The sequence below is a fragment of the Sorex araneus genome, chromosome 10 (assembly GCF_027595985.1).
Source record: "Sorex araneus isolate mSorAra2 chromosome 10, mSorAra2.pri, whole genome shotgun sequence".
NCBI classification, from domain to species: domain Eukaryota; kingdom Metazoa; phylum Chordata; class Mammalia; order Eulipotyphla; family Soricidae; genus Sorex; species Sorex araneus.
This window is the reverse complement of record NC_073311.1, coordinates 61,731,581-61,743,658: the sequence shown is the minus strand read 5'-3', so window position 1 is coordinate 61,743,658 and position 12,078 is coordinate 61,731,581.

Below are 12,078 nucleotides of genomic sequence, written 5' to 3'. Positions count from 1 at the left end.
ATACTAGCATTCAGTCATGCTTCCTCAGAAATAAAACCCCAAGCCGGAGCGTTCCCTCTTTGTTTGCCTTTTTTTATTTCCCCCAAACATTGCTGTTGTGAGTTGGAGAACAATCCTCCAACCCATACAGATATTTTTTCCTAGTCCTGTTTTTTTTTTGTACTTTTTGTAACCACATTTATATCTTCATTAACACAATGTAGCATTTGCCATAGAACACAGGGTGCTCTGTATTTTGGGTGCCATACCCAGAGGTGGTGAGGATTGGGGTTACTCTGTGCTTAAGGGTTGCTGTTGGCGTTACCGGGAGATCATGCAGTGCCAAGGGTCAAACTCCTGCATGCAAAGCCAGGGGCTTCACTCATCGAGCACTATTCTCCAGCCCCTAGAATACATAGTATCTGCAAACTACTTTTGAACTAAAACTTATGTATGTGAGATTTATGCATACAGATGTATGTGATGGGTCCATTCTAATTGGTGCATAGAATCCCATAGGGTGAGGAATATGCACTTTACTTATAAAGAAGAACACTTAAATTACTTTCAACATTTTGAAAATTATAATCCAAAAAGATGCAGTGACTGTCTTTGTATGTGTTCCTTGGATCAGTGAGAATCTCTCTAACATAAGTGGTTGCACATGAGTTAATGTTAATAGGATAAATTGTTCGAGATTTTCAGGTGTCGAACCAAGCTTATATTCGTAGAATGAGTCTCATTTTGTCATGACTTTTTGGACAATCACAGGATTGGGAGCATTTTAGAAAATGGGGCCAAAGTGATAGTACAATGGATAGAGAGTTTGCCTTGCACAAGGCCAGCCAGGGTTAAATCTTGGGCATCCCATATGGCCCCTGAGCACTACCAGGAGTGATTCCTGAGCACTGCCAGGTGTGTCCCAAAATGGAAGGAAGAAAAGGAAGGAAGGAAGGAAGGAAGGAAGGAAGGAAGGAAGGAAGGAAGGAAGGAAGGAAGGAAGGAAGGGAAGAAAGAGAGAAAGAAAGAAAGAAGGAAAGAAAGGAAGAAAGAAAGAAAGAAAGAAAGAGAGAGAGAAAGAAAGAAAGAAAGAAAGAAAGAAAGAAAGAAAGAAAGAAAGAAAGAAAGAAAGAAAGAAAGAAAGAAAGAAAGAAAGAAAGAAAGAAAGAAAGAAGGGAGAGAGAAAGAAAGAAGGGAGAGAGAAAGAAAGAAAGAAAGAAAGAAAGAAAGAAAGAAAGAAAGAAAGAAAGAAAGAAAGAAAGAAAGAAAGAAAGAAAGAAAGAAAGAAGGAGGAAGGAAGGAAGGAAGGAAGGAAGGAAGGAAGGAAGGAAGGAAAGAAAAAGAAAGAAAAAGAAAGAAAGAAAGAAAGAAAGAAAGAAAGAAAGAAAGAAAGAAAGAAAGAAAGAAAGAAAGAAAGAAAGAAAGAAAGAAAGAAAGAAAGAAAGAAAGAAAGAAAGAGAGAGAGAAAGAAGTGGTTTTTGATTCTGCATTTATGATGTTACTTTCTTGTGTCCTTATTTATCTTTGGTACCAAGGTTATAGAGTCTCATAAAATTTTGTGGGCAACTTCCCTTGTATTATTTCTTAAAGAGTTAAATTGTAAGGAAATGTATCGCACAAATTCCAGAACACGGAAATGTAAAAGATACAAATTGGGACCGAGAAAGAGCTCAACCGGCTGATGGAATGCAAAACATGCTTTGCATGTGGAAGGCCCCAGAGCTGCATGGCCCTTGAGTACAAACTCTGCCTGAGCACAGAGCCAGGAGAAGCTGCCCACAGGGTTAGGATTCGGTCCTTTATAACAAACTATAAGTGTATGTCTTGGGCTTGGTGAGTTGGTTCTAAACTGGTCTCCTGGGAACGGGGGAAGTTGAGGCATCTCCTGCCGTTGTAGGTAAGCTGAGCAGAGGTGGATAACCCGGGGACGCCAGTCTCTGGGTCGGTGTCTGAGGGGGAATAGTCTTGAGGGGTTGAGCCCAAGCCCTGCGGAGTCTGACATGAACAGCGGGTACAGTGAAAGGTGGCGTCAAAGGATGGAAGCAACACAAAAATTCTGGCACTTCACTTAATACCTCTACTGCAAACCACAACACCCAAAAGGAGAGAGAGAGCAAAAGGGAATGCCCTGCTACAGAGGCAGGGTGGGGTTGGGGGAGAATAGGGTGGGGGTGGGGGCAGGGATGCTGGGACCATTGGTGGGGGAGAATGGGCACTGGTGGAGGGATGGGAACTCGACCATTGCATGACTGAAACGCAAGCACGAAAGTTTGTAAGTCTGTAACTGTACCTCACGATGATTCACTAATAAAATTTTATTTTTAAATTCTGGCACTTATTTGGTGCCAGAATTCAACAACCATCTCTCACCATTATTGTGGAGTGTTTATTTAAAAAATTAAATTTATTTTATTGATTGGGCTGGAGCAATAGCACAGCAGGTAGGGTGTTTGCCTTGCACGCGGCTGACCTGGGTTCGGTTCCTCCACCCCTCTCGGAGATCCCGGCAAGCTACCGAGAGTATCCCCCTCACATGGCAAAACCTGACAAGTTAGACATGGCATATTCAATATGCCAAACATAGTAACAAGTCTCACAATGGAGATGTTACTGGTGCCCGCTCGAGCAAATTGATGAGCAACGAGATGACAGTGATAACAGTGATTTTATTGATTGTGGTTGGGGGTCTGAGCTGTTCACGGGCTATTTCTGGATCTGTGCTCAGGGACCACTGCTGGCCCATGCTTAGGAGACCCCACATGGTGTGTGGGGGGCCCTCGCTCCACCCGAGGCCTCACCTGCTGAACCATCTCTCCAGCCCTGGATTACTTATGCTTTGTATAATCTTTGAAAACAACTTTTTTTCTCAGGCCACACCCAGTGATGCTCAGGTGCTACACCCAATTTGGTGCTCAGGGTCACTCCTGACACTGCAGGGGTTCGAGTCTGGGCCTCCCACCAATAGATCAGGAGCTCCAGCCTTTGAGCCTTTTGAAAGGTGACAACTAGGGCTGTTGAAGCCAGTTTCTACTGACTCAGAAGGACTATTGATCAGTGTTTCTGAAGTTCGTGGGATGACTGTCAAACACAACTGCACGAGTGTGCACCTACACGCACGTGTGCACACGTACACATTTCTTATCTCTTTATATCATATTCATAATCAAAATACCCAGACCCCTCCACCATATTTCATGGAGTGCTCCCACCATCTGGTCCCCCCCTCCATCTGGAGACCTAAGATATGTTCAGAGTCCAAGGGTTTGTTTTCACTGGGCTTTGTCTGTGTCTTCGCCTTGTTTCTTTATATCCCATCATGAAGGAATCACTTGCTGTCTTTCTCCTTCTGACTTATTTCACTTAGCCTGACCCCTTCCAGTTGCCACCACAGCCAAGGGTTCATCCTTTCCTCATCGCTAATAGTTTTTACATTGTGCATTTGAACCGCATCTTCTTGATCCACTCATCTGTCATCAGTCATGTGGATGCTTTCTATATGAGAACAAGGATTCTCAAGAGATAGGGCAGGAGAGAGAGCACAGTGGCTAAGGTGCTTGCATTGCATGCAGCCAACCTGAGTTTGGTCTCTGGCACCGTATGGTTCCCTAAGCACGGCCTGGAGTGATCCTTGAGTGCAGAGCCAGGAGTAAGCCCTGAGCACTGCTAGCTGTACCTCCACCCCCACCTCCAAACTCAAAGAGAAAAAGAAAATGAAATATTTGTGATCCAGTGGAAACAAGCAATACTGGATTATGATTAATCAAATTAGTATTTTATCTCTCACACTCTAATATATTTAGTTCATGAAGTACAATCGCAGTGTATCTAAAACAACCAGAATTTTTAAGTAGGACTGCCCAGAATTGTTATGTGGAGAGATCTGAAAAAAAAAAAAAATGTAATGCAATAGGAAAACCTTCAGGGTTACAGTATTTCTATTAGCACTATGGTTTGTTATCCATACTCATCGATGAATAAAACAGTGATTTTAATGGAAAGGTAGTAAAAATAAGATGCAATATTTTCTCATTCAGTGTATTAGCCTGAGATTAAAATTTCTTTTCAGGGTGCTTTTTTGGCTTCAAGGCAAGCCTTAGGCAGGAAGCAGCGTGGCGTGATGTCCAGCTCTGCTCTGGACGTGGCTCTGGTCACCCATGTTGGCTCAGAATGCTGCCAGTGAGTGCATTAGCTGTGGTCTAAGTTATGACATGCAGCCTCACCGCGTAGCCACGTGTCCAAATATAACTTCATCACAAGGATTATAGCAAGCAGCTAGAAATCCTTTCTATAGTCTTAGGGGAAAATGGTTTTTAGACATTTTAGCTGAGAAAATAGAAACATCCGAAGACAGTCCTTGGAACTGCAGCCCACAGAAGGCCTTGATGCCTTTCAATGCTCCTCCCAGCTCTGAGTTCTCCGTCACTGTTGGCAGTGCAAGGGATGAACCAGCCCTTTGAGCTCTCTCTCTCTCCCACACAGCTGAAGGACACTGAGAAAATGCAAACTGACAGTGAATAAGCTTGGGGGAATCAGAGTTAGCTCACTGCAAAGTCGTGAATGAGATCAAATCGATTTCCATCTCTATTGCAGTATCCTTCCTCTCCACATTGACTTGGCACCCTCTGCTTCCCCAGATGATGAATCTCTTATTCTTGTTGTACTTCCCAAATTCGATTGTGAAAAATTCCAAACATATAGAAACGTTGGAAAATATATATAATAAATACTTACAGATCCCCACGTGGATTGAATTGATCAGCATTTGCTTTTTTCCCCATGGCAGCAGGATTGTTGAGAACTTTGATTTCCACTTATGGGATAAAAGATATAAAAAGATTATACCAAATTAATATCGGAAAGCAAAGCGAAGTTAATCATTGATGTTTCCCCCATTTCATTATTTTGCCTGTGCCCAGTATTCAATTAGACTCAATTCTGGCGTTAAAAGGATAAAGGTCATGGTGACTTTAGAAAGGAAGGAATGGATTATAAGGGATTCTGGAACCCTCCGTGCTCTCTGTAGCCAGCACTGGAGTCAAGAGCCTACCAATGTTTATTGATCAGTGAATATATCTAAAAAGAAGGTAGACCTGGTCTCTGCCCTCATGAGAGATATAGCAGCTAATTAGTAGCTTCAATACGAAGGAAAATAATGTGTTTATTGAGATTCTATTATATACAATTTCAGAGTCTGGTTTAACCCTATGTTCTCACTTTCCTTAGCCCGAGGTCCCATGAGAGATACCTGGATGTCATTATCCCAGAGACTTTAGTTGGTTTTCCTTGAATTATCCGATCCTCCTGCAGCATTGGGGTTCTGTAGCTGCTCTGAAGTGGAGACATAGATTTTGATGTCTCAAGCCCTGTAATCCCAAAATTCTAGATTTATGAGTGAGGAAAAGGGGCAAGTTTGTCCAAAAATTTAGTCCTCTATCCTGGCATTAGTACTGCAGAATAAACCACCCCAAACTCCAGGACTCAAACATTTCTCACTGTTTCATTATATAAGCCTAGATTCTCACCGCTGGTCTCTGGGTTTCAAGCTCCAGGCTGTAGTTGGCTCAGGTTCGCTACATCCAGGTCAAGTCACAAAGCCCAGGAAGACCCAGCTGACTTTATGAGCACTTGAAAGCCCGGGACCAAGTCATTTCCCAAAGTAAATCACAAGGCCACGTGTCAAGTCCGTAGAGCAGGGGAGGAGGGGATCATGGATTTGATAATTGCACAAATCTGATGTAATCCGTCATACCAAGAATCCCAGGAAGAGGGGCACAAAAGAAAGGCTGACCCAGATAGGCGTAGGCAAGTTTAATAGTGACCCTGGGAGGAAGAGGAGAAATGGCTCCCCAGACTCCAATTATCAGAAGAAATGTGGAGTATCTGTGGCAGAGTATGATGATAATGGTGATGGGATGCTCTAAACTCTAAGTTTCATAAACAGTAAGTCTGATGGGAGGGAAGAGGATTCAAAAGATAAGAGGGAAAATGTGTGTGTGTGTGTGTGTGTGTGTGTGTGTGTGTGTGTGTGTGTGTGTATTTTTAGAGCTGAGGATCAAACCCGGGGTCTCACATAAGCCTGACAAGTGTTCTACTATTGCTCTATATTCCCAATCCAACTCAATTCCATTTTTTAAACACTGCATTGATATGCGCTATTGTTCGCGTTGCACACGGCTGACCCGGGTTCGATTTCTCTGCCCCTCTCAGAGAGCCCAGCAAGCTACCGAGAGTATCTCGCCCGCATGGCAGAGCCTGGCAAGATACCCGTGGAGTATTCGATATGCCAAAAGCAGTAACAACAAGTCTCACGATAAAGATGTTACTGGTGCCCGCTCAAGCAAATCGATGAGCAACAGGATGACAGTGACAGTGACCGTGCATTGATATGACACATTGAAGGTGAAAGCACACAGCATTTAACCTGCTGTGCTGAGTGGACTGTGTTTATCCCTTTTTAAGCAACTTAGAGGTTTTAAGGTGAATACTGTTCTTGTCTGAGAAATATTAGGCTCACGAACCATCTCTGCTGCCATGTTAGCTCATCTACTGGCCTTGTTCCACAGACTCATAAAAAAAAACTCAAAAGGCAGCCACGCACGAAAACAGTCCCTCTGCTCCTTAAAGACTCTGATCCGGGAGGTCTACTAACTCATTTTGGCACCCAGCGGCTTCTTACAGAAATGCATCTAGACTGTGAACTGAGCTACAACCCCATGCCGCCCGGAGAGGGGAAGGATTTTCTCTCTTAACCCTCTCTTTCTACGGGGGACATGGGAGCAGTGGCAGCAGCAGCACCCATGTGGCATCCGCCATCTTCTAGAACTCACAACCCAGAGGTATGAGTTTGCAGTGACATGGCGCGCAGAAGATCATGGATGGGGGTGTTACCGGCATGCTCTCCGCCCAGATGAGATCCAGAGCAGCCACGCACGAAACGGCCCCTCTGCTCCTTAAAGACTATGATCCGGGAGGTCTACTAACCCATTTTGGCACCCAGCAGCTTCTTATAGAAATGCATCTAGACTGTGAACTGAGCCAAAATATCAGAAACCCAAAACCACGCGGCTGCAGTTGTGGCCATGTGAGCTTTTATAATCTTCACTCTCAGCAGTGGAAAACAGATTATCAAATGATGCTTTTTCAGCAGGTTTGATTGTTGGGGGAAAATTCCAAATAGTAATAGTGAGTTCTCTGTTGAAATATTGAAAATATTCATAGTATAGAGAGAATAAAGTGAAGATCATTAGCCACTTAGGTGGGGGGTGGGTGTGGGAGGGGGGTATACTGGGGTTCCTGGTGGTGGAACGTGTGCACTAGTGAAGGGATGGGGGTTTGATCATTATATGACTGAGACTTAAACCTGAAAGCTTTGTAACTTTTTTCATGGTAATTCAATAAAATAAAAATTAAAAAAAAAATAAAGAAGTCAGACAAAAAAAAAAAGAAAGAAAACCTCAAAAGAGATCTGTTAGCTGCAAACATTTCTCGACACCCATTCCCAGTTGAGACATCCAGGGAACTCTGGAAGGCTTCCCCGAAGCTCCAGCAGCCACATACTCCCACTCTCCAAAGTCATTGCTATGCCTCCAGCCAGGACCATCCACTCGGGACTGAGCCTCACCGAAAAATTAACCTGAAGCAAACTCAGGTAGACAGGGCCCTGTGACTGACAGTGCCAGGACCTCTCAGAGCTGGGATGGTTACCTTCCCCCACCTCCTTATACTTCTGGAAGCCTCAGCCCTCACACCCGCATACCAATGCCACCACCCAGTTAAAAAATTTAACTCCAGCTATACTTCCCAGTTAAAAATTCTGGGTTTAGAAATGCTTCTGGTGCCACAACTGAGTCATCTGGGGCACCTCAGAGCAGGGGCAGGGAGGGGCAGGTGAAGCCAGCACCTGCCCAAACAGAGCCCTGACAGCTAAAAAATCTCCACACTCCACTTTCGCTGCCATGCTCAGGGCCAGAGGCTGCTCAGAATGAGCCTCATCCAGAAATTGATCTGTTGAAAAACTCAAGTATGCAGGTTTTGTGACTGAAATCTCCAGACTCTCACAGAGTCAGGAATGGGCTACCTCCCCCCATCTCCCTGTTCCTCTGGAAGCTGGCAGTCATACCTAAGAACTGCCTCAGCACCAAATAAGCTCATTAACTGGTCATGAGTCAGAGACTCATCAATCAATCTTGAAAGATACCAACAAGTTGCAGAGATGCTTCTGGACCCATGCCAGGCTCTGTCCTCCAGGGCTCCCAAAATCATGATCCAGTAAAAAATTTAACTCCAGCTATATCACCCCATTCAAAAATTTTGAATTCCTGGGGGCTGGAGTGATAGCACAGCGGGTAGGGCGTTTGCCTTGCACGCGGCCGACCCGGGTTCGATTCCCAGCATCCCATATGGTCCCCTGAGCAGCGCCAGGGGTAATTCCTGAGTGCAGAGCCAGGAGTGACCCTTGTGCACCGCCGGGTGTGACCCAAAAAGCAAAAAAAAAGAAAAAAGAAAAATTTTGAATTCCTGGAATGCTCACTGGCATTTGTGGCCATGTGATAGCACAAATTCTACACCACCAATGAACCAAGAGTAGCACACCACATTGAATGAGATGTAGAGTAGAAGACAATTTTCTCCATTAAGAAAATATAAACACATAAGGCTTAACCTATAACAACATGCTAGTAACCTCTTCTACAAGAGTTAATGGCTCCATGGTGAGATACAACAGTATTCACTCACTTTCTTCTAAAATATAAGGAAATATTTTTTTGCTGATTTTTAGTGTATTGTAACAACCATTATGAAATAAATTATTCAGGGTCTGCTATAAGGGCAGGCTTGAAGGGTGGTTCGGAAAATTGGAAATATTCATGATGGGAAAGTGCAATGCTAGTGGGATTGGTGTTGAAATATTGAGTGTAATAAATCATGAACAATTTTTTAAAAATTTAAAAAGAGACTATGTATAAAAAGTACTGGATTTTCTGAAGCATGCAAATGTAAACATGGCCACGTGACATTTCCAGACCTACAATACTGACAATCTGGTAGTAGCACACCAGATTGGATGGGATATAACGTAGAAGCCAGCCAATCTCAACTAACAAAAACAGTAACACAGAAGGCTTCACCTGTAATATTTTAGTAATCCTTCAGACAAGACTTAATGTCCCAGTGGTAAGACACAACAATTTTCACTAATTTTCTTCTCAGGAAATATTTTTTCATCATCCCATTAGCAATTTATTGATAAGAAGCAATATAAAATAAATTACTGTGGACCTGCTAAGGGGATAGGCTTGAGATATAGTGGGGAAAAATGGAGACGAGGGAGGAAATGTGGAGGGAAGGTGACAGCGGTGGTGAGATTGGTGTTGAAATATTGAATGCTGTAACAAGTCTTCATGAACAATTTTGTAAATCACAGTATTTAAATACAGTATGGGGACAAATATTTATATATGTAGGTCTGACCTATTTTGTCAGACCTACATATGTAAATTTGTATGTAGATATGTAAATCTACATTTGTAGATGATACATTAGTTACCAAAATGTATTAGTACAGAATTTTTAAAAGTTTTATTGATAACAGATAAGATTTGACTATTACCACAATAAGATCCAAGTACAAAATAAAATTTGAGGTAATATATTTCATTTAAAAAAATTTTTTGATGTAATATATTTTAGATTCCAGAGTTGAAAATTTACTTATGTAAATGATAAAAGAAAGTTTATTATATTGTATTAAATGGTTTTAATTTCCTTATTTACATAGGTTAAAATCATACAGCAATCACAAATTAGCTTTTACTGATTTATTTTCTGATCATTTTATTTGCCGTTTCTTCAGGTTTTGTTGGAACAAGCAATATGCTCTAATGGTTTTGAAACCAGAGTATAATTTAATATAAAAGGTTTAAGAGCACACAAGTGTCCTGTCAAATTACTCTTTTAAAAATTCTAATGTCAAGAAAGAGCACTGGAAGTCAATTTGCTATGTGCCTAACGGGGCAGGCTGGGTTTGGGAGGGAAACGGGGCATTGGTGATGTTGGACACTAAATGCCTGAAACAACTGTATTATGAACAACTTCATAAATCACAGTGTTTTAATGAAAATAAATTTAAAAAAAAAGAAATATCAGGTTGTAGTGGCAGAGATGAGACATTATTAGTTGAATATTTTTAGTTTTTGCTATTAAGTATTATAATAAAATGCTATCATCCTGACAAGTGTTTCAAAGCCTGTTTCTGACCCCTTTCTGTCCCAATCTCCTTCCTGTCCTACCAGTTGACCCCAGTAGTTATCTCCTTAGCCCTGTTTTGCATGATTTTCCCCTATGGCCTCCTTGGAACATCCCGATGGTTCACAGTGATCCCCAGCTGAGAAACACTGATCTAATGGTTTTGAAACCCAGAGTACGGAACCTTGATTTAAAAAGACAACAGAGGTGGGTGGAGCCTCAGAAACTCAATACAAATTTAATATAAAAGGTTTAAGAGCACACAAGCGTCCTTTCAAATTGCTCTTTCAAAAATTCTAATGTCAAGAAAGAGCACAGGAGAAAAACCAACCTCATAAGTCATGGGGAAGTAGAAATTGAAACCACAATTAGATACCACTGTCTATTCATTGCAGTTACAATTGAAAAGACTGAAGACATCAACTGTTGGAGAATATAAAGCAACTGGGATATTAGGTTTCTGAGATAATGCAAGTGGTATGGACATTTTAGAAAACAGTTTGACTTTCTTATAAATTTAAACACACACACACACACACACACTTGTGAGTACAACCCAGCAATCCCATTCTTTAATATGTATTTAAAGAAAATGAAAACATGTATCTACTTAAACACTTGATCTTAAATATTTATAACAGCCATATTCATTATAACTTAAAACCAAATGCCCATCAATAGGTGAGTGGGAAAGCAAATGTGTTTCTTTTTAGTATTATGTAATGTTTCTTTATATGGGTGGGTCATGCTTTTCTTTTTGTAGTCCTTAGCTGATGGATATTTGGGCTGTTTCCAATTTGGGGTGGCTATAAATAAAGCTGTTATACATTTTCATGCAGAAGTCCATGGGTAAATATAAATTTTTATTACTCGGGTAAATACACAGGGATATTAATGGATTGCTTTAAAGAAAGTTCCCAAATTATTAATGTCCACCAACAAAGTAAGAGAGGTCCAGTTATTCTGTAGCCAGTATTTGGTATTGTTGCCTAACCTTTTTTTTTTTTCTTTTTTTGTTTTTTGCTTTTGGGTCAGATTCAGCAGCGCTCAGGAACTAACTCCTTGCGGTGTTCAGGGGACCATATGGGATGCTGGGAATTGAACCTGGGTCAGCCTCGTGCAAGACAAACGCCTTACCCGCTGTGCTATCGCTCCAGCCCCCAACATCTTTTTACCATGTGACTTGTTGGTATTTGTATTTGAATGATCTTTGCAAAAACTGGGTTTCAATGGTGAGATAATTAAACAGAATTTAATTCAATGAATTAAATAAAAATTCTATCATTGCAACAAACTATTTTCCTATTTGTAATAAATGATACACTGACATAAAAACAAGCATCATCTAGATGTTTGTGAAGCTCTTTTTATGCTAATAGAGTCAGCACATTAACACTTATTACTTCACTTTTCATAAGTGCACAGGAAAATTTTCAATGAAGTAGAAGTGAAATAAATTGAATAATCATTTGATCTAATGCATCATAAATTGACATGTAAATGGACAGTTTGCATTTGCACATGCTGAATTTTTTTTTATTTGACACCATCTTTCTAAAATAAGCACTCACTTTCAAGGTAGAGGCTAATTCTTCTTCCAGTGATTTGTCGTCTGGGTTTCCAGTAGCCAGTTTTATCCCCACAGTATCCATGCTAGATGTAAATAGTGGCAAATATATTGTGCAAATTCCATAGTCAGGATTCTTAAGAAATAAAAGCGTAAGGCTGAAGAGATAGTACAGGAATTATGGTGCTTGCCTGGCATACAGCCAACTCTTGTTTGACCCCTGGCACCACATATGGGCCACCCTGGCCCCCACACACACTGCTAAGGGTCATTCTTGAACACAAGGC